At 39.6% G+C, this 23,145-nt stretch overlaps 1 non-coding gene across 1 annotated transcript; it reads left to right on the forward strand.

The window, feature by feature from the left end:
* Positions 1 to 134: 134 nt before the first annotated feature.
* On the forward strand, positions 135 to 267 carry LOC115031655. Its single transcript, XR_003837323.1, has one exon. It is a non-coding gene; the product is annotated as a small nucleolar RNA SNORA17 (small nucleolar RNA).
* The last annotated feature ends 22,878 nt before the right edge of the window (positions 268 to 23,145 follow it).

The raw sequence follows: 23,145 nt of genomic DNA on the forward strand, positions 1-23,145 counted from the left end.
AGGAAGGAAGGAAGGAAGGAAGGAAGGAAGGAAGAAAGAAAGAAAGAAAGAAAGAAAGAAAGAAAGAAAGAAAGAAAGAAAGGAAGGAAGGAAGAAAGAAAGAAAGGATAAATTTCTTAAAGGAAGGCAAGAAACCTGCCCCTAAAAGCATTGCAAGTATGGCTGCTGTGTCCCATATGTGTCAGTAGGTGTCAGAGAGGAAAAAGAATATGTCTATGTTGAGTGTTGTGACCTGTGAACATCTGAATGATTGCTTAACCTTCCCCCAAAAATGTGAGCCTGAGATGACCACCAGTCTAATGCCAGGAAGCCAAGACAGAAAGCTAGCCTGAAATAACCACCAGTTTGGCATACAGGCCTAGAAGGGTTCCTAGAAGAGAGAGAGTATGCAAGGGACTAAAAGAACCTCATGTTGGATCCTGGACCCCCAGACTGATGTAATCTTAAGGAAGATGACTCTAGCTTGTGGCAACAGATATCAGCCAGCCAAGGAAATATCCTTAAATAATGACTAGATTAGTGACATGTAAGCCTGAGAGGGCAAAACATACCTGCCCAGCACCATATTGCACAGGTGAGACATAACAACTTTTGAAACCAGTAGCCAACATCAAAGTAAATGGAGAGAAACTTGAAGCAATCCCACTAAAACCACGGACTAGACAAAGCTGCCCATTTTCTCCCTATCTATCCAATGTAGTACTTGAAGTTCTAGCCGAGCAGTTATACAACAAAAGGAGATCAAGGGGATACAAATTGGAAAGGAAGAAGTCAAAATATTACGATTTGTAGATGATATCATAAGTGACCCTAAAAATTCCACCATAGATCTCCTAAACCTGATAAACAGCTTCAATGCAGTAGCTGGCTACAAAATTAACTCAAACAAATCAGTGGCCTTTCTATACACAAGGATAAACAGTCTGAGAAAGAAATTAGTGAAACAACATCCTTCAAAGAGTCACAAATAATATAAAATAACTTGGGTTGACTCTAACTAAGGAAGTGAAAGATCTGTATGACAAGAACTTTAAGTCTCTGAAGAAAGAAATCAAAAAAGATCTCAGAAGATGGAAAGATCTCCCATGCTCATGGATTGGCAGGATTAATATAGTAAAAATGGCTATCTTGCGGAAACCCTTCCCAAGATGACCTCAAACACCCAAAGACTCTGATCACCACTAGGAATAAGTAAGTGGTGCAGAAAAAATGAACAGCCTGGTGTTAGTAGTTACTGATGCTACCTGTAACGACAGTGGGCCCTGGCCTTTGCTGCTTCCTGTGTTCATGTTGAAGTCTGAGGGTTGTGCATAACTGGCCCTACCATTCACCTGGATATTATGGAAAAGTTGGCCCAGAAAATGAGAGTGGGAGAGCTGGACATATCTCTCAACATATGCAGTTCTCAGGAGAGTGGGCCTTGTACCTTGCCTGGGCAGCTCAGTACAGCTGGTCCTAGATATGGAGGTTTCAGCTGAGCCTGGCTGAGTGAAGGAAAGGTGGCCCTGCCTCTTGTCTTCCTTGTGATCGTATAAAAAGGCAGATACTCTCTCCTCCCCTCTCCTTTTCCTTGCCATTTATGGCATTCAGGAGATGTGGCACTGGGTCATACGATTGGAAAAACTTGTCATGTCTCCCATCAGCTGCAACACCGAGGAGAGATGTCTTGTCTTCACCTTGGCAGTAGAACCCCAGTTCCACGGGTTTCCAGTGAGGCAATTATAAGGGGATTAGAGTAGAAAATTTGGGGAGCTTACCAGCTTAGATACTTTTCAGGCCCAGATAAAGGGCTTTCAATTGGTTTACCACAACAAATACTGCACTGATGATCTGCTGGAGTAAATGAAGGAGCTGGCCCTACAGTTTCAAAACTACACGATTTCCATAACATAGGGCAATAAAGGATAACTAAGAGGAGTCACACTGAGGTTTCAGTATTTATAGAATAGCAAAACCCACTAGTTTAGTACCAATCCAATGACTTATTACAAAAAATACTTGAGAGCAAAGAAGTCGAGACAAAAATGTGTATTGTGGAACATACTCTGACAAAGTATAGCATGAACAATGAGATTTATTTCTCTGTTTAGGAAAGAGGCTGTGAGAGTGGAAGGCATATAGGAAGGATAGGGGAGATGAGTGAGATTTGTGTGCATATGACATTCCCAGGCCAAATAAAACTTTAAAAATAAATCCAAGAAAGCAAAGAATAGAAGTGGCCACAGTAGAAGGATGGGAACCAGGTGGGTGTGTGCTCAGTCTTTCTAGAAGTCCACAAAGCACTTGTTGTGAAAGCCTGTACCAACGTGTTGGAACCAAAACTCCTGTTGATTTTGTCACTGTTTTGAACAAATAAAAACCTTGCAGATCCATGGTCCCAAGGATTATTTATAAAAATGTAATTTGTTCTTCCTCTGAGCCCAGTGGAGGCTGCTGAGGGCTCCAGAGTGCTCTCCATGTCACAGGACCTCAGGATCACCTTGGGATCACAGGTGAGTGGAATGCAACATCAGCTGCAAAGAATCTGGGAGGGTCTTATGTCAGCAGGAACAGGGACAAAGGAACCCCACACGACCAGAGGCTGGGATCCATTCAGGTCAGGACCAGCCCTGCCATCTTCTGTGTGAACCCAGCCAAGGGCATCTAGAGCACCAGACGACTCTCCATGCCACAGGATCCCTAGCACACCCAGGACCTCCTGATCAACTTAGAGCACGTGGGCAATAGAAGCAATAGTGCTTCTTGGTCAGGGTTCCCTCAGGCCTTCATCCTCAGCCAGGAGGCAGGGCTGAGAACCAGACCCCTGGGCACATTCCTTGCCAGAGGAGAGTTGGCCTACAGGGAGGGTCCTGACCCCAGAACTCAGGAGATGGATCAGAGACCCAGACTTCTGGATACCTGCCCTGCAAGAGGAGAACTTACTTGCAGAGAGTGCTCTGACAGCTGGAACTCAGGTGAGAGTTGGACTCCCAGGAATGCTGACAGAGGCTAACAGAATCACAGTAGGATCAAGCTCCAACCAGAGACAGCTTGAACATTAACACCAGAGATTTCCAGATGGCAAATGTAGAATCTTACTAACAGAAACCAAGAACACTGGGCATCATCAGAACCCAGTACGACCACCACAATGAATCCTGGACACCCCAGCACACCCGACGAGCAAGACATGGACTTAAAATCATATCTCATGGTGGTGGTAGAAGATTTAAAGTAGGGCATTAATAACTCACTTAAAGAAATATAGGAGAACAGTGCTAAAGAGGTAGAAGCCCTTAAAGAGGAGGCACAAAAATCCCTCAAGGAATTACAGGAGAATACTGCTAAACAAATAGAAGCCCTTAAAGAGGAAACACATAAATCCCTCAAAGAATTACAGGAGAACACTGCTAAACGGGTAGAAGTCCTTAAAGAACTACACGCAAACACTGCTAAACAGGTAGAAGAAACATGAAATCCCTTAAAGAATCAGAGGAAAACACAACCAAACAGGTGAGGGATTGAACAAAACCATCCAAGATCTAAAAATGAAAGAAGAAACAATAAAGAAAACCCAAAGGATACAACTCTGAAGATAAAAATCCTAGGAAAGAAATTAGAAATTCTGTGAGCATCCGCAACAGAATACTAGAGATGGAAAAGAGAATCTCAGGTGCAGAAGATTCCATAGGAAACATGGGCAAAACTATCAAAGAAAATGCAAAATGCAAAAAGATCCTAACTCAAAACATCCAGGAAATCCAGGACACAATGAGAAGACCAAACCTACAGATAATGGGAGTAGATTAGAATGAAGATTTTCAACTTAAAGGGCCAGCAAATATCTTCAACAAAATTATAGAAGAAAACTTCCCATATCTAAAGATAGAGAGGCCCATGAACATACAAGAAGCCTACAGTACTCCAAATAGACTGGACCAGAAAAGAAATCCCCACTCATAATAATCAGAACAACAAATGCACTAAATAAAGACAGAATATTAAACGCAGCAAGGGAAAAATGTCAAGTACCTTATAAAGGCAGACAGAATAGAATTACACCAGACTTCTCACCTGAGATTATGAAAGCCAGAAGATTCTCGACAGATGTTATACAGACACTAAGAGAACACAAATGCCAGCCCAGGCTACTATACCCACCAAAACTCTGAATTACCATAGGTGAAGAAACCAAAGCATTCTATAATAAAACCAAATTCACACAATATCTTTCCACAAAATCAGCCCTTCAAAGGATAATGAAGGGAAAACAAAAACACAAAGATGGAAACTGCACCCTAGAGAAAATAAGAAAATAATCATATAATAAAACTAAAAGAAGACTGCCACAAAACAGAATCCCAACATCAACAACAAAAATAACATGAAGCAACAATTACTTTTCTTTGATTTCTCTTAACATCAAAGGACTCAATTCCCCAATAAAAAGACATAGACTAACAGACTGCCTACACAAACAGGACCCAACATTTTGCTGCTTACAGGAAACCCACCTCATGGATAAGGACAGATACTACCTCAGAGTAAAAGATTGGAAAACAAATTTGTAAGCAAATGGTCTGAAGAAACAAGCTGGAGTAGCCATTCTTTTTTTTATTAGGTATTTCTTTCATTTACATTTCCAATGCTATCCCAAAAGTCCCCCACACCCTCCCACACCCACTCCCCACCCACCCACTCCCACCTCTTGGCCCTGGCATTCCCTTGTACTGAGGCATCTAAAGTTTGCAAGACCAATGGGCCTCTCTTTCCACTGATGGCAGAACAGGCCGTCTTCTGATACATATGCAGCTAGAGACACGAACTCTGGGGGGACGGGGTACTGGTTAGTTCATATTGTTGTCCCACCTATAGGATTGCAGATCCACCCAGCTCCCTGGGTACTTCCTCTAGCTCCTCCACTGGGGCCCCTGTGATCCATGCAATAGCTAACTGTGAGCATCCACTTCTGTGTTTGGTAGGCCCAGGCAAAGTCTCATAAGAGACAGCTATATCAGGGTCCTTTCAGCAAAGTATTGCTAGTGTATGCAATGGTGTCAGCGTTTGGAAGCTGATTATGGGATGGATCTCGGGGTATGGCAGTCTCTAGATGGTCCATCCTTTCATCTCAGCTCCAAATTTTGTCTCTGTAGCTCCTTCCATGGGTGCCTTTCTCCCAATTCCAAGAAGGGGCAAACTGTCCACGTTTTTGTTTTCGTTCTTCTTGAGTTTCATGAGTTTCACAAATTGTATCTTATATCTTGGGTATTCTAAGTTTCTGGGCTAATATCCACTTATCGGTGAGTACATATCATGTGAGTTCTTTTGTGATTGGGTTACATCACTCAGGATGATGCCCTCCAGGTCCATCCATTTGCCTAGGAATTTCATAAATTCATTCTTTTTAATAGCTGAGTAGTACTCCATTGTGTAAATGTACCACATTTTCTGTATCCATTCCTCTGTTGAGGGACATCTGGGTTCTTTCCAGCTTCTGGCTATTATAAATAAGGCTGCTATGAACATAGTGGAGCATGTGTCTTTCTTACCAGTTGGAACGTCTTCTAGATATATGCCCAGGAGGGGTATTTCGGGATCATCCAGTAGTATTATGTCCAATTTTTCTGAGGAACCACCAGACTGATTTCCAGAGTGGTTGTACAAGCTTGCAATCCCACAAGCAATGGAGGAGTGTTTCTCTTTCTCCACATCCTCGCCAGCATCTGCTGTCACCTGAATTTTTGATCTTAGCCATTCTGAAAGGTAGGAGGTAGAATCTCAGTGTTGTTTTGATTTGCATTTCCCTGATGATTAAGGATGTTGAACATTTTTTCAGGTGTTTCTCAGCCATTCGGTATTCCACAAGTGAGAATTCTTTATTTAGCTCTGAGCCCCATTTTTTAATGGGGTTATTTGATTTTCTGGAGTCTACCATCTTGAGTTCTTCAAATATATTGGATATTAATCCCCTATCTGATTTAGGATAGGTAAAGATCCTTTCCCAATCTGTTTGTGGCCTTTTTTGTCTTATTGACAGTGTCTTTTGCCTTACAGAAGCTTTGCAATTTTATGAGGTCCCATTTGTTTATTTTCGATCTTACAGCACAAGCCATTGCTGTTCTATTCAGGAATTTTCCCCTGTGCCCATATCTTCGAGGCTTTTCCCCACTTTCTCCTCTAAAAGTTTCAGTGTCTCTGGTTTTATGTTGAGTTAATAGTTGTAGAATTTTTAAAAGGAGAAGGCATGCCCTGTACATTAGAACACTTGGATAATCTCATTGAAGATCATTCCAAGGGCTTTGTTTCAGAACATCTCACTTTACAGGTCCATCATAACACAAATATCTGCCACCTCCCAATCTAGCCACCTTTCACTGGTTTACTGTACTATGACTTCTTCATCCTTATGTTCTTAAACTCTTTGAACTGATAAGTCAAAATCATCCTTTGTCAAATGCTATTTGTCACATGACTCAAATAACTAATACAGTTTCATAAAATAAACAAAATTTCTTAGCAAATGTCCTTATCTTCTCCTAATCTTGTCATTATGGCTTCATTTTGAGGCTTAAACAGTCTTAAGTTTAAATATTATAATATCACATATAATATTTTATTTATAGCTATTTTTATTACATAAAATTTCTATGTGTATATGTTTATCAAATTGTAAATGATGACACAGAAACATGTTACAGTGCAGTGGTTTAATTAAAGCAGTGTTTATTTTCATAAAGTATACCTGAATAATCAATAGTCAATAATCAATCAATAATTGAGTACTGTATGCCTATATTAGAAACTAGAAGAGTTGAAGGGTACTACAGATTGCAAATAAATGCCAACTTTGAATTGACTACTCCATTATATTTATTCAATAATTTTACATTCTCAAAAATGATGCCTTATAAAACATATTGCAAAGCACATCAACATATATACATGAATAATATTTACATCAAGAGAAAAGCAAGAATGTAAAGTAAACACTGAAAATAATTTAATACATTAATATTATAAAACATAAAACAAACCAGAGGAAATAAAAACTAAAAATAATATAACATAATATAAACAACACTATAATAAAAAATAAAATAAATATGTGGTTCCCTTGAACCAATTAGTGGAGAAGGGATATATTTTCTTCTCAGTTGTCATATTTATGGATGGTCAGAATAATTTTCAGGTAATGATGCCAGGGTTGTCCCAAGTTCCAGGATGAGAATATTCCATGTAAAGTGCTTAATTTTATCTTCTGCTTTATAAAACTATATGGAGTTTGATATAAAGAGCTAGTTAGAAGATTCATAAAAATTTATAGAACATTTGTGCCTATAAAGATGTACCTATAAATATAAAATCCATCTTTCATTCATCACGAACACTGGGGTTAATAATAATTATATATAAATTCAAACTATCCTTAAATTCTAAACTGTATCCTAACTTTAGTACTTGACAAAAGTGAGGAAAACATGGAAGGAGTTTAGGAACAATTTTTTCCTTATAAATGAAACCTTTCTACTAGAAACTCGTTTATATTCTCCTTACAGTTATAATACCTTGTTACTTATTTAAAGAATTGATTCTCTCACCTGCCACCACCATTCACATTGCCACATTTCTGCTATTTATTCACCATGTTTGAAACTGTTTATATTATTTAACCAATATAATTCTTTCTTGTGATTTATTTTGTAATATTCCTGAACTGTTACAATCTCTCTCTCTCTCTCTCTCTCTCTCTCTCTCTCTCTCTCTCTCTCTCACACACACACACACACACACACACACACACACACACACACATACCTGAGGTGACACTAGCTAAGACTTCTAGCCATCGAACTTCTAGCCATATGGAACCTGAAATGGCTGCCTCATTTAACCAAACAAATGTCCAATGGAGGGTTGAAGAAAACAGTACAGCCAGAAATTCTTCCATCCACAAGATTTTCCCTGACAACAAGATGTACAGGTATGAAGTGGGAGCAGAAATTGAGGGAATAGCCAACCAATGACTGTCCCAACTTGAGACAAATGCCATGAGAGTCCACCTTTGACATTATTAATGCTATTCTGCTATACTTGCAGACAAAAGCCTAGTACAACTGTCATCTGAGAGGCTTACCACAGTAGCTGATGCAAACAGATGTCAAGACCCACATCTGCACATTAGGCAGCGGGGGTATTTTTTTGAAGAAGGGGAGAAAGGATTAAAGGAATCAGAGGCATCCAGGATACCACAAGAAAACCTACAGAACTAACTAACTTGGGCCCGTTGTGACTCACAGAACCTGAACCACCAAACAGAGAGCACGGATGCTATGGACCTAGGCCCCCATGTATATGTAACAGATGTGCAACTTGTTCTTCATGTGGCCTTCTGAACAACAGGAGCAAATGCTGTTTCTGACTCTGTTGCCTGCTTTTGGATCCTTTTCCCCTAACTGGGCTGCCTTGTCTAGCCTCAACTGAAGGAGAAACAGCTAGTACTACTGCAGTTTGATATGCCAAGGTGATAAGCCAGAGAAAGGGAAGCTGTCCTTTCTCTGGGAAAAAGAAAGATGGGATGGAGGTGAGGGGAGGCAAGAGAAAGGGACTGGAAGGAGAAGGAGGAGACACAATGATTGGAATATAATGTTAATTAACAAATTAATGAAGAATAAATCTGTCCTTTTTACCATATACACTGCTACATTTCTCTGGAATAATTTCTTGTGTTTGAAAGTATTAACGTTCTTTAACCTATAACATTCTTTTCATGCATTATTTCCTACATTCTTGAACTGTTAGAAATGTGACACAAAAATAAAAGAACCACATGTACATCTTTATATCTGTTTATCTATATATCTATACATTTATAAATAATCTAATCTCCATCTATATATTTATATATTTAATATCTATTCATATATATTGCATGTACATCACTTACATATCTGTAAGTCATCTATGATTTTCTTGATTATATATATATGTATATATATATATATCATATACATACATACATATATATATGAGAGAGAGAGAGAGAGAGAGACACAGACAGACAGACAGACAGACAGACAGGAAGACAGACAGACAGGAAGACAGACAGGCAGAGACAGAGAGAGAACATTCTTTTTAAAATTTTTATTGGTTATTTTATTTACATTTCAAATTTTATCCCCCTTCCCAGCTTCCTCTCCACAAATCCCCTTCCAATCCCCATCCCCTTTGTCTCTTTGAGGGTGCGCCCCCCCATACCTGCCTTAACCCTAACACTGGGGTATCAAGCCTCTACAATACCAAGGGCTTCTCCTCCCATTGATGCCGGATAAGGCATCTACATCTCTGCTACATATATATCTGGAGTCATGGGTCCCTCCATGTGTACTCTTTTGTTGGTGGTTTAGTCCCTGGGAGCTCTGAGTGGTCAGGTTAGTTGATATTGTTGTTCTTCCTATGAGGTTGTAATCCCCTTCAGCTCCTTCAGTCTTTCCACTAAATCTTCCATTGGGGAAGATTGTTGGCTGTGAGTATCTGCATGTGTGTTGGTCAAGTGCTGGCAGAGCCTCTTAGGGGACAGCTATACCAGGTTTCTGTCAGCAAGCACTTCTTGCCATCATCAATAGTGTTGTCATTTGGTGTCTGCAGGTGGGATGGATTCCTAGGTGGGGTGGTCTCTGGATGACCTTCCCTTCAGTCTCTGCTCCAGTTTTTGTCTCTGTACTTCTTTTAGAGAGGAAAGATTCTGGGTTAAAATTTTTGAGATGTCTGGATGGACCTATTACTCCACTTGGAGTGCCTTTCTAAGGAAGATGTTCCCTACAGGTTCTTCTCCCCTTTCTTGGGTATTTTGGCTACTGCCATCCCTGTTAGGTTCTGGGTACTTCTTGCTTATCTGGCATCTGGGACTTTCTTGTGGCTATCCCCAGTTCCCATCCCCCACTGCTACACATTTCTGTTCAATTTTTCTGACCCTCTGCTTCTTCTCTCCTGTTTCTTCCCACACCTGATTCTGTTTTCTTCCTCCCATTTCTCTCTCCTCCAAGGTTCCCCTCTCCCTCTATCTCTCATGATTATTTTGATCCCCTTCTAAGAATTGCAGCATCCATACTTTGGTCTTACCTTCTTGATTTAGCCTGTTGATTCATGAGATAAGTGCTGTCTCTGCCAGCCCTTGACCAATACACATGCAGATACTCACAGCCAACAACTGGACTAAGCCCTGAGACACCAATGGAAGAGTTAGTGGAAGGACTGAGGGAGCTGAAGGGGATTGCAACCCCACAGGAAGAAAAACAATATTAATTCCATTGATAGTTAATTCTTTTATCACTCCTGCTACATTTGGATAATAATATTCCTCAGCTAGAATACTGAGTTTATGTTTTATATAAACATTATCTCTTAAGCTTTTTAAAACAAAATATAACTCTTACATACTTCTATGTCTGTTTTCTCTTCTATTTCTTGTGTAGGGGAGAATAGTTCCGTTTTATGGTGAAACATGCACAAAAACATGTTCTCATAGCATCGATCTGAAATAAATTGCATAAATTAAGGAGTTAAAGAAATGAAAATTGAAACAATATTATGAGAGATTTGAACCATTCCATTCAACTGAAAAGTACAACTATGAGTTTCATTCCTAATTTTAGAATGTGTTACATCATTATTAGAATTAAAATGAAATATTTAAGGTTGCAGAACCGAGACTTCTAGGACTCTTAAGTGAGGGACACTCCTACTAGGCTCAGGTTTACCTCTGCTGTACTGAAAACTGGGGAACAATATGGAAGACCCTCACATCCCCTTGAAGCCATGTTGAATACCTATGAACTTTGTCTTGGGGCGTGACCTGTATAGTCTCCTATAACAATATAGGGCCTGAGATTTCCTCTCAGGTTCTAAGCAGCATGACCTCCTGCAACAAGTGAGGGATCCTTCCTTCCAGAGATTAGGCCCACCAATGACACATAGCAATGCCCAAACTCAGGTGGGAAGCTCTCATTTCCCTGATTATGCATATTTACACTGCTGGAGACCATTCCTCCAGATGGCTCATCTTTACCTGCTAGACACCACCTGTATTGGCACAGGAATACTGCAGTCGCTATTTGACAGATGCTGATTCTCAGAAGAGTAGATCTAGAGCATGTGGCTCTAAGTATTAGATACACAGAGTAAAAATCATAACTCAAATGTACCAAGACATAGCCCCCCCAAACATTTTAAAAGCCTCCATTGAAACATAAAATGTGATCATAACAGGGAAAGGAGGAAAGACTCCAATTACCAAACTGTAATATCCTCTCCTAAAATTATTTATCATATTATAAAGACCTCCAAAGAAAATGACATGAATGAACTTCAGGCCAACAAATTCCAAAGAATGGTTATAATTATATCCAAGCAATTCTATGATAATATAAATCAGAGCTGAATGTAATAAAATATAAATTTGAAACTATTGCAAAAATTAATAAACTGAAAATTGAATTATTTGTTGAGATAATTAAGACTGAAAAATCACTATCCAAATGAGAGGTGAGGCATGAATTAGTATGGTATAAAATGAAAAAAGGAGGCATGCAAGCAAATTGCAGTGAATTTTAGAAATCAGAAACATGTTTTTTAAAAATTCTACATTACATTTGCTTTTAAAATCTAAAAGAAATGTATGTATTTCTAAATTTATACTATATAATAAAATTAAGTCAAGATGATACAGGTGATTTCAGTATATCAATAACAACTTCCAAGATTAAAGAATTAACAAAAGGTTTTTCAACTTAAAACTGTCCAGGAACAGATGGATAAGTTTCAGAATTCTACAGAATCTCAAAGAAGATTTAACACTATTACTATTCAGAGTGTTTCAGAAAATAAAAAAAATGAATGCCAAATCTTAAATTCCTTTTATAAATCCAGTATTATCTTGATACTAAAAGTAAATAAAGACATGACAAAAAAGAAGAGTCCAAGTTCCATGATTAACATAAGTGCAAAACTTTTAAATAAGACATTGACAAACTGGGGCTGGAGACAAGACATGACACAGTATTTACAAGTGCATCTAATCTTCCAGAGTACTCCAGTTTAATTCCCAGTATCCACATAACAGCTTAAAACTGTCCAGCGAATCAGTTTCTCTCGTTCGGCCTCTGGGAATACAAGGAACATATGTGATACCCAAAAATGTACTCAGAATAAAAATGTAATGTAAAAGTATACTAGTAAAGTGAGTTGAGGGAATTGATAATAGTCAAAGAAAATGTTAAACCTAAAAAGTATTTGACACAAAATACCCAAGAAATCTAAACTCTATGAAAACTCCAAATATAAGAATAATAGTAAAGTAAAAAGACTTCCAGCTCCAAGTCCCCAAAATATTTTCAACAAAATAATAAAAGAAACTATTTCAAAAATAAAGGAAGAGATGCTTGTAAACATACAAGAAGCTTAATAAACACCAAATAAATATATTGGACCAGAAAAGAAAATTCTGGCACCCAGTTCCACAACACCCAGAGGAAGCTCAACTTCCACATGCTCTGAAATGCCCAGGATCACAGGTGAGGAGGCCACATCTGCCCCAACACCCAGAGTAACTGGGTACCCTTGTATCCAGTGATGCAGAAACCACAGCCCAGTCAGTGGCAATGGTTACTTTCAGTCTGAACCTGTGCCCTGAGCAGACCATGAGTGTTGGGTCCACAATCTGTCCTATAACACCCAGAAGAAGTTTGACTCCTAGGATCTCTGAAATGACAAGGATTACAGGATCTCAGAATCACAAAATCACAGAGGAAGCTCAACTCCCAGATTAGAGTGACCAGAACACTGGATCTCAGACACACTCCAGATCACAGTTGAATTCTCAATATCTTTCCCACCACTGAACATAACTGGGACCCCCACAGGAACCAGGGAAACACAAAACCCCACGCATCCAGAGACACAGGTTCTTTCAAGCTTGCACCTATGCCCAGAGCAAACAGAGCTCTGGCTCCCAATCCACCCCTGCAACATGCAGAACAAGTTTTACTCCCATGATCTCTGACAGAGCAGAATCTCAGGAACATGGTCACACCAGGATTTCAGGATCCCAGAGGCAGCGTGAATCCCAAGAGCCCTGCAATACCCAGAAACTCGGAATCACAAGATCACAAAATCACAGGATCACGGAAATAGCTGGACTCTGAGGACTTCTGAAAAAAAAAAAAAAACCCAGAATCACAGAAGGGACAAGCTCCCATCAGTGATAGCAAAGGCAGGTAGCAAGGACACTTGGCATCATCAGAAACCAGTTCTCTCACTACAGCAAGTTCAGGATATCCCATAAAACTTGAAAAGCAAGATTTGGTTTTAAAAGCACATCTCATGATTATGATAGAGGACTTTAAGATGTATATGAATGACTCCCTTAAAAACATACAGGAGACATGAATAAACAGGGAGAAGCCCTTAAAGAGAACACATAAAAATCCATTAAAGAATTACAGGAAAACACAACCAAACAGGTGAAGAAATTAAACAAAACCATCGAGGACCTAAAAAGGGAAAGTGTAAAAGTAAGCAATCACAAAAGACACAGACTAATAGACTGGCTACACAAACAGTAGCCAACATTTTGCTGCTTACAGGAAACCCACCTCAGGGAAAAAGAAAGACACTTCCTCAGAGTGAAAGGCTGTAAAACAATTTTCTAAGTAAATAATCTAAAATAACAAAACAAAACAAAACAAAAAAGAAGCTGGAGTAGCCATTCTACTATAAAGTAAAATTGACTTCCAACCAAACTTATAAAAAAAAAAGGAGGGGCACTTCATACTCATCAAAGTTAAAATCTACCAAGATGAATTCTCAATTCTAAATATCTATGCTCCAAATACAAGGGCAGTCACATTCATTAACGAAACTTTAGTAAAGCTCAAAGCACACATCGCACCTCACACAATAATAGTGGGAGATTTCCACACCCCACTCTCACCAATGGGCAGAAAAGAGAAACAAAACAGAGACACATGGACAATAACAGAAGTTATGAAACAAATGGATTTAACAGAAGGATATACCTTCTTCTCAGCGCTACATGGTACCTCCTCCAAAATGACTATATAATTGGTTTAAAACAGGCCTCCACAGATACAAAAGTATTGAAATTATCCCATGCATCCTATCGGATCACCACGAATTAAGGCTGATATTCAATAACAAAATAAATAATAGAAAGCCAAAATTCACATGGAAACTGAACAACACTCTACTCAATGATTCCTTGGTAAAAGATGAAATAAAGAAATTAAAGACTTTTTAGATTTTTATGAAAATGAAGCCACAACATACCCAAAATTATGGGACAGAATAAAGGCAGTCCTAAGAGGAAAACTCATAGCCCTGAGTGCCTCCAAAAAGAAACTAGAGATAGCATACACTAGCAGCCTGTAGAACACCTAGATGCTCTAAAACTAAAGGAAGCAAATTCACCCAAGAGGAGTAGTAAGCAGGAAATAATCAAACTTAGGGTTGAAATCAACTAAGTGGAAACAAAAAGAACTATTCAAAGAATCAACCAAACCAGGAGCTGGTTCTTTGAGAAAATCAACAAGATAGATAAAACTTTAGCCAGATTAACTAGAGAGCACAAGGACAGTATCCTATTTAACAAAATCAGAAATGAAAAGGGAGATATAACAACAGAACCTGAGGAAAACCAAAACATCATCAGATCCCACTACAAAAGGCTATACTCAACAAAACTGGAAAACCTGGATGAAATGAACAATTTTCAAGACAGATACCAGGTACCAAAGTTAAATCAGGATCAGATTAATGATCTAAACAGTCCCATTTCCCACAAAAGAAATAGAAGCAGTCATTAATAGTCCCCCAACCAAAAAAAAAAAAAAAAAAAAAAGCCCAGGACCAGATAGGTTCAGTACAGAGTTCTATCAGATCTTCAAAGAAGACCTAATTCCAACACTTCTCAAACTATTCCACAAAATAGAAACAGAAGGTACTCTTCTCAATTCATTCTATGAAGCCACAGTTAGTCTGATAACTAAAGCAAACAAAGATCCAACAAAGAAAGAGAACTTCAGACCAATTTCCCTTATGAATATCAATGTAAAAATGCACAATAAAAACCTTGTAAACCGAATTCAAGAACACATCAAAACGATCATTCATCATAACCACGTCGGCTTCATCCCAGGGATGCAGGGATGATTTAATATATGGAAATCCATCTATGTAATCCACTATATAAAAAAACTAAAAGACAAAAACCACATGATCATCTCGTTAGATGCTGAGAAAGCATTTAACAAAATCCAACACCCATTCATGATAAAAGTCTTGGAAAGATCATGAATTCAAGGCCCATACCTAAATATAATAAAAGCAATACAATGCAAACCAGTAGCCAACACAAACTAAATGGAGAGAAGCTGGAGGCAATCCCACTAAAATCAGGGACTAGACACTTTCTCCCTACCTATTCAATATAGTACTTGAAATCCTAGCCAGAGCAATTAGACAAAAAAAAAAAAAAAAAAAAAAAGCAGACCGAGGGGATACAAATTGAAAAGGGGGAAGTCAAAATATTAGTATTTGCAGATGATATGATAGTATATATAAGTGACACTAAAAATTCCACCAGAGAACTCCTAAACCTGATAAAACACCTTCTATGAAGTAGCTGGATACAAAATTAACTCAAACAAATCAGTGGCCTTTCTCTACACAAAGGATAAACAGACTGAGAAAGAAATTAGGGAAACAACACCCTTTACAATAGTCATAAATAATATAATATATCTTGCTGTGACACTAACAAAGGAAGTTAAAGATATTTATGATAAGAACTTCAAGTCTCTGAAGAAAGAAATTACAGTTCTCCGATGATGGAAAGATCTCTCATGCTCATGGATGTGCAGGAATAATATAGTCAAAATGGCTATCTTGCCAAAAGCAATCTACAGATTCAATGCAGTCCCCATCAAAATTTTAACTCAATTCTTCACTGAGTTAGAAAGAGAAATTAGCAAATTCATCTGGAATAATGAAAAACCTAGGATAGCAAAAACTATTCTCAACAATAAAAGAACCTCTGGTGGAATCACCATGCCTAACTTCAAGCTGTACTACAGAGCAATTGTGATAAAAAAGTAAATGGTACTGGTACAGGGACAGATAGGTAGATCAATGGAGTAGAACTGAAGACACAGAAATGAACCCACACACCTATGGTCACTTGATCTTTGACAAGGGTGCTAAAACCATCCAGTGGAAAAAAGACAGCATTTTCAACAAATGGTGCTGGCACTATAGAAGAATGTGAGTTGATCCAATCTTATCTCTTTATACTAAGCTCAAGTTTAATGGATCGAGGCACTCCACATAAAAGCAGAGACACTGAAATTTATAGAGGAGAATGTGGGGAAAAGCCTAAGATATGGGCACAGGGGGAAAATTCCTGAACAGAACAGCAATGGCTTGTTCAGTAAGATCAAGATTCGTCAAATGGGACCTCATAAAATTGCAAAGCTTCTGCAAGGCAAAAGATACTTTCAATAAGATAAAAAGGCCACCAACATATTGGGAAAGGATTGTTACCAATCCTAAATCTGATATGGGACTAACATCCAATATATACAAAGAGCTCAAGAAGGTGGACTCCAGAAATTCAAATAACCCCATTAAAAAATGGCATACAGAGCTAAACAAAGAATTCCCAACTGAGGATTAATGAAGGGCCTAGAAGCACCTTAAAAAATGTTCAACATCCTTAATCATCAGGGAAATGCAAATCAAAATGACCCTGAGATTCCACCTCACACCAGTCAGAATGGCTAAGATGAAAAAGTCAGGTGACTGCAGATACTGACGAAGATGTGGAGAAAGAGGAACACTCCTCCAGTGGTGGTAAAATTGTAAGCTTGTACAACCATTCTGGAAATCAATCTGGTAGTTCTTCAGAAATTGGACATACATAGTACTACCATAAAATCCAGCAATTCCTCTACTGTGCATATACCCAGAAGATGTTCCAACTGGTTTCAAGGACACATTCTCCACTATGTTCATAGCAGCCTTATTTATAAAAGCCAGAATCTGGAAAGAACCTAGATGTCCCTCAACAGAGGATTGGATGCAGAAAATGTGGTACATTTGTACAATGGAGTACTACTCAGCTGTTAAAAACAATGAATTTATGGAATTCTTGGGCAAATGGATGTATCTGGAGGATAACATCCTGAGTGAGGTAACCCAATCACAAAAGAACTCTCTTGTGGGAAGCTGCAAATGCCATTACAAGATGGCGCTGGCTACCACTGGCTACCACCCATGAATATGGGTAAACAACTAATGTGCGCATGTGCATAAGAGTTTTTTGCTGAGTCACTGCCTGGCCCGAGGCATATTAATGAGGTAATGGTAGCATAACCAATCAGGCATGGACACATCACTCCTAGGCCTATATAAGCTGCGCCATTTCTGGGGCTCAGGGTCTTTTCGCCTCTCTAATCAAGCTTTCCCAATAAACGTGTGCAGAAGGATCCTGTTGTGGCATTGTTCTTGCTGGCAAGTTGGGCACTCACAAGTGGTGCCAAAACACGGAAAAATAAACATCTTCAGGCATGAGCGAAGACCCCCTGTTACACGGAGGATTCAGAACTGCATCACGGGGAAGGAGCAGTTAATGAAGTGTTCCTGCAACACAGACTGTTGAGAAGGATTCAACTGTGTGGATTCAGAACTCTTCAGCTGGGGAACAGGGTAGAGGTAAGTAAGAAGAAATTAATGTGAGTCTCTGAGAGGTATGCTTTCCTACGAAGTAGATCTGGTAATTGTTGCTGGGGTTGTGTTGCTTGCTTTCTTTCTTGCCTTGATATTGTGCCATTGCCTTAATTGCCATCGCCCTGGACACAAGTGTATCTGCTGGGAGTAGCTTGGCAGACACATAAGATTATAAAGCGAGTTTAGATAAACTTGTGGATTGACCTTGAGGCTAAGAACCTCACATAGATAAGTGAGTACCTCAAGGACGCTTTAGTCCAGAACAAGTATAGGTACTGGCCAGTCTATACCGTTAGTGGGGCCAGTGCAAGCTTTGCTCAAAGAATGAGGCTTAAAGATTTCTGAAAGCACAGTGAGAGGGTTCTTAAAAGAAATAGACAGACTCACTCCTTGGTTTGCGCCCACTGGGTGGCTGACACTAACTAGTTGGGAAAAGTTAGGGAGAGATATAGCGAGAGAGGAGGCAGAAGGAAAAGTGAAAGCAGGAACAAGGCCGTTATGGAAGCTGATTAAGGCTTGTATCCAGGACAAGAAATGTGAGCTAGCTGTTAAGGAAGGGCAACGACTTTTACAGGAGCAACAGGAAAGTATGTCAGAAACAGAAAGAAATGAAAAAGAAGGCACACACAGAAAAATAAGTAATAGAAAAGATATAAAAAGAGAAAAGAAAAGAAACTAAAATATAAAGATACAAAAGATAATATAAAATATAAAGATATAAAAGATAACAAGTTTAAGTCAATTTACCCTCCTCTCAAGGACTTTGAGTTATTAGAATTATCTAGTTTGGAAGATTCGAAACTATCAGGAGGGGAGGAGGAAGATTTGGAGGAGGCTGCAGCCAAGTATAAGGAGGAGAGATATGGGCTGGTAGGGAGGAGTACAACAGCTCCCCCACCACCTCTGCCTTATACAGAAAAGAAAACAATTGGCAGTGGCTACTCTTTTTGCACCCATAAAGGGTTGCTTAAAATATGTCAGGCTTTTCCTGTTTTTCAGGATCAAGCTCAACAGCGACATTATGACCCAATATCGCATAAACAAGTGAAAGATTTAGCAGAGTCAGTAAGGACTTATGGAGTTAATGCTCCTTTTACTCAGTCCCAAATTGATAGACTGGCTTACCATGCCATGACTCCTTCTGATTGGATGAATGTGGTGAAGGCATGTCTTACTATGGGACAGTATCTAGACTGGAAGTCTATATGGCATGATCTGTGTTTGAGTCAGGCCCGTGCTAATGCTACTGCAGGGCAACCAGCAAGGAGCTTTGAAATACTTACAGGTCAGGGTATATGGACAAACAATCAACTAGGATACCCAGTGCAGGTCTATGATCAGATCAATCAGGCAGCAGTGAAAGCTTGGAAAGCATTGCCTAATTAAGGAGGGGTATCTGGTAATCTGACAAAAATTATTCAGGGAGCTAATGAGCCATTCTCTGAATTTGTGGCTCACATGATAGAAGCAGCAGGACACATATTTGGTGATTCTGAGGCTGCAATGCCATTAATTGAACAATTAGTTTATGAGCAATGTACCAAGGAATGCAGAAATGCTATCACACCTTGGAAAGGGAAAGGACTACAGGCGTGGGTGAAAGCCTGTAGAGAAATAGGAGGACCGCTTTCAAATGCAGAGCTGGCTGCCGCAGTTTTGATGGCGCAAACAAAAGGAATAACCTGCTATAATTGTGGAAAAACAGGTCATGTGCAAAAGCAGTGTACAATGGATGGAAACAATAGGTTTGAAAAGAAATTACCAGGCATTTGCTCAAAATGTGGGAAAGGAAGACATTGGGTAAATGAATGCAGATCAACCAGATACATAACAGGAAGACCGATACTTCAGTTTAAAGTGCAATGGCCAAAAAACAGAGTGATGGGCCCCCATCCCCAGGGCCCACAAATGTATGGGGCACTCCAGACCACAGTGTCCATGAGGTCACCCAGAGACCGAGGAGAGCCACTCCGGGTTCAGCAGGATTGGACATCTGTGCCACCTCCAGATTAATTCTTACACCACAAATGGGGTGCCAACCTATTNCCTCAGATTTTAGAGGTCCCTTACCAAAGGATACAGTGGGCCTACTGTTGGGAAGGTCCTCTTCTGCCTTGAAAGGATTGGTAATACATCCCGGAGTTATAGACTCAGATTATGAGGGACAAGTTAAGATTATGTGTTCTGCACCCTGAGGTATCATGGCCATTTCTCCTGGAGATCACATTGCAGAGGGGATAAGGGACTTGGTTCTACAGGAACTAATGTGGCCTACATATCTTTAGATTTGGATAATCGTCCCACTTTACAATTACAAATAGAAGGAAAAACCTTTCAAGGTATAATGGATACAGGAGCGGATAAAAGCATTGAATCCAGTAACTGGTAGCCTGCTTCTTGGCCTGTTAATAAATCATCACATAGCTTACAAGGATTAGGATATGAGGCTACCCCAACTATAAGTGCAAAATCCTTACAATGGAAAGATAAAGAAGGAAGGACAGGGCTTTTTCAACCTTATGTACTCCCTTTACCTATAAACTTATGGGGAAGAGATGTGTTGTCAGCCATGAATTTTATACTGACTAATGACTACTCTTAGTAAAGCAAGGAGATGATGAAAGGAAAGGGATATATACCTGGACTAGGTCTTGGAAAAAATTTACAAGGTAGAGTTTCTCCAGTTAAAGCCACAGAAAAAGCAGATAGGAAAGGGCTGGGTTTTTTCTAGGGGCTGCTGAGGAGCTTTTGCCCATTCCGTGGCGTACGGAGGACGTGGTGTGGGTGCCTCAGTGGCCTTTACCCTCTGAGAAGTTAAAAGCAGCTAAAGAATTAGTATAAGAACAATTAGACCTGGGGCATGTAGAACCCACGCGATCACCCTGGACTACCCCTATTTTTGTTGTAAAAAAGAAGTTAGGTAAATGGAGATTGTTATATGACCTAAGAGCCATTAATGCACAAATGCAAGTTATGGGTCCTGTACAAAGAGGACTCCCTCTACTCTCAGCTCTACCTAAGAATTGGAGAATTATAGTGGTGGATATTAAGGATTGTTTTTTTTTTTTCATTCCATTAAATGAGAAAGATAAACCTAGATTTGCATTTACCTTGCCTTCTATTAATCATATGGAGCCTGATAAAAGGTATCAATGGCGGGTATTGCCCCAAGGAATGGCAAATAGCCCTACCATATTTCAGCTATATGTAGGACAAGTTTTGCAACCAGTTAGAGATGGTTTCCCCTCCTTAAAAATTTGTCATTATATGGATGATATTGTAATTTGTGGACCTAAAGAAGAAAGTATACAGCAAGCTTATGGCTTGCTTAATGAAACTTTAAAAAATAATGGCTTGATTATTGCACCAGAAAAGGCACAGCAGTCTAATGTTAGTCATTTATTAGGAGCCACTATTACTTCACGATGTGTTTTCCCACAAAAGATTAGTATAAGAAAAGATCATCTAAAGACATTAAATGATTTTCAAAAATTATTAGAGATATAAATTGGATTAGACCTTATTTAAGGATCCCTACTTCTGAATTAAAACCTTTATTTCAAGTTTTAGAAGGAGAATCACATATTACCTCACTGAGACAATTAACACCCGAGGCTTCTGATGTTCTTAGGAAGGTGGAAACAGCTATCCAAAAGGCACAGTTGAATCGTATAAATGAGCAAGAACCTTTGTGCCTATGCATATTACGAACTATAAATTTGCCAACTGCTGTGTTATGGCAAGATGGTCCTTTAGTATGGATACATCCACATATATCCCCTAATAAGACTGTAGAGCATTATCCCACCATGGTGTCAAATATGGCCCATAAAGGTATAAAAAGTTCAATTACTCACTTTGGAAAAATGCCTGATAGCATAATTAATCCATATACTGCTGCACAAATGCAAATATTGTGTGCTACTATAGATGAATGGGCCATTCTTAGATGTGCTTATTCTGGTTTAATTGATAATCATTATCCTAAGCATCCTTTATTACATTTTATGCTATTGTATACAGTGATTTTTGTGAAGGTGACGGCTAATACCCCTATAAAGGGAGCTATTGATATTTATACAGATGGATCCAAAACAGGAATTGGAAGTTATGTGATTAATGAAAAGGCTGTAAGGTTGCAATTTACACCAGGAGCCCCTCAATTGGTGGAATGTTTGGTGGTTTTTAGAAGTTTTTAAAAGGTTCCTTATGTGTGAGGAGCCGCCCTCACAGTTGCCGTTACAAGATGGTGCTGACATCCGTTGCTCGTAGTAAAGTGTGTGCAGGCGTCAGGGTATCTTTCCATTACCTGAGCCCTGCCTCTCTCGTGGTGTTAACTGGCTGATAGTGGGCAGCCAATCTGGGTGGTGCACGTCTCCAACCATTCTTCGCAGCCTATAAAAGGGAAGGGTTTTTCTGCTCTCTGGGTCTCCTCTCCTGAAGCTGATCATCTATCTCTTGAGATGTATTAAAGCTTTACTGCAGAAGGATCCGAGTGGCCTGCGTGCATTTTCGCTGGCGAGACGGTAGCGCGGGTCATCTGGTGCTGGAAACCTGGGATTAACATCGTCTGCATGGAGTAGAATCCCCAGAGACAGGGTGGGTTCAGAACTGCAGGGAAAAGGTAAGTTCGGAGAGGTATGTCTGATCGTGAACCTCTTATCCTTTTCATTTCGGTCTTAATCTAGATGCACCCTGAGAAGGGGCAGTAGAGGCTCTAGTCTTGGTTGCTGTCCATCGAGGCTGGTGCTGAAATTTTATTTCTGTCCATCAAGGCTGGTGCTGAAATTTTATTCTGTCCGTCGAGGCTGGTGCTGAAATTTTATTCTGTCCATAGAGGCTGGTGCTGAAATTTTATTTCTGTCCATCAAGGCTGGTGCTTCTGTCCATTGAGGCTGGTGCTGAAATTTCATTCTGTCCATCTAGGCTGGTGCTGAAATTTTATTTCTGTCCATCGAGGCTGGTTTTGCTGTCCATCGAGGCTGGTGCTGAAATTTTTATTCTGTCCATCGAGGCTGGTGGTGAAATTCTTATTCTGTCCATCGAGGCTGGTGTTGAAATTTGAGGTGTGGTCAGTCCAATGTAGATAAGCGGCAGCACCGAGGTATCTTGTAAGCCTCCTGTAGATAAGGGAGCAGAGCACCGTGTTTACTTTTGGCTTTGCTTAAGGAGTACCATAAGTTGGGCGTAGATCAGCCGCAGGCACTCACTCTATCATGAGCTCCTTACAGTCAGTGATCACCCTGTTACAGGCAGTGCTAAAGCAACGCAATCTGTAGGTTGCCTCCCGTACGCTGCAGAATTTTGTTAAGGAAGTGGATCGCATTGCTCCCTGGTATGCCCATTCGGGGTCTCTAACTGTAGCCT

The sequence above is a fragment of the Mus caroli genome, chromosome 7 (assembly GCF_900094665.2).
Source record: "Mus caroli chromosome 7, CAROLI_EIJ_v1.1, whole genome shotgun sequence".
Taxonomy (NCBI): domain Eukaryota; kingdom Metazoa; phylum Chordata; class Mammalia; order Rodentia; family Muridae; genus Mus; species Mus caroli.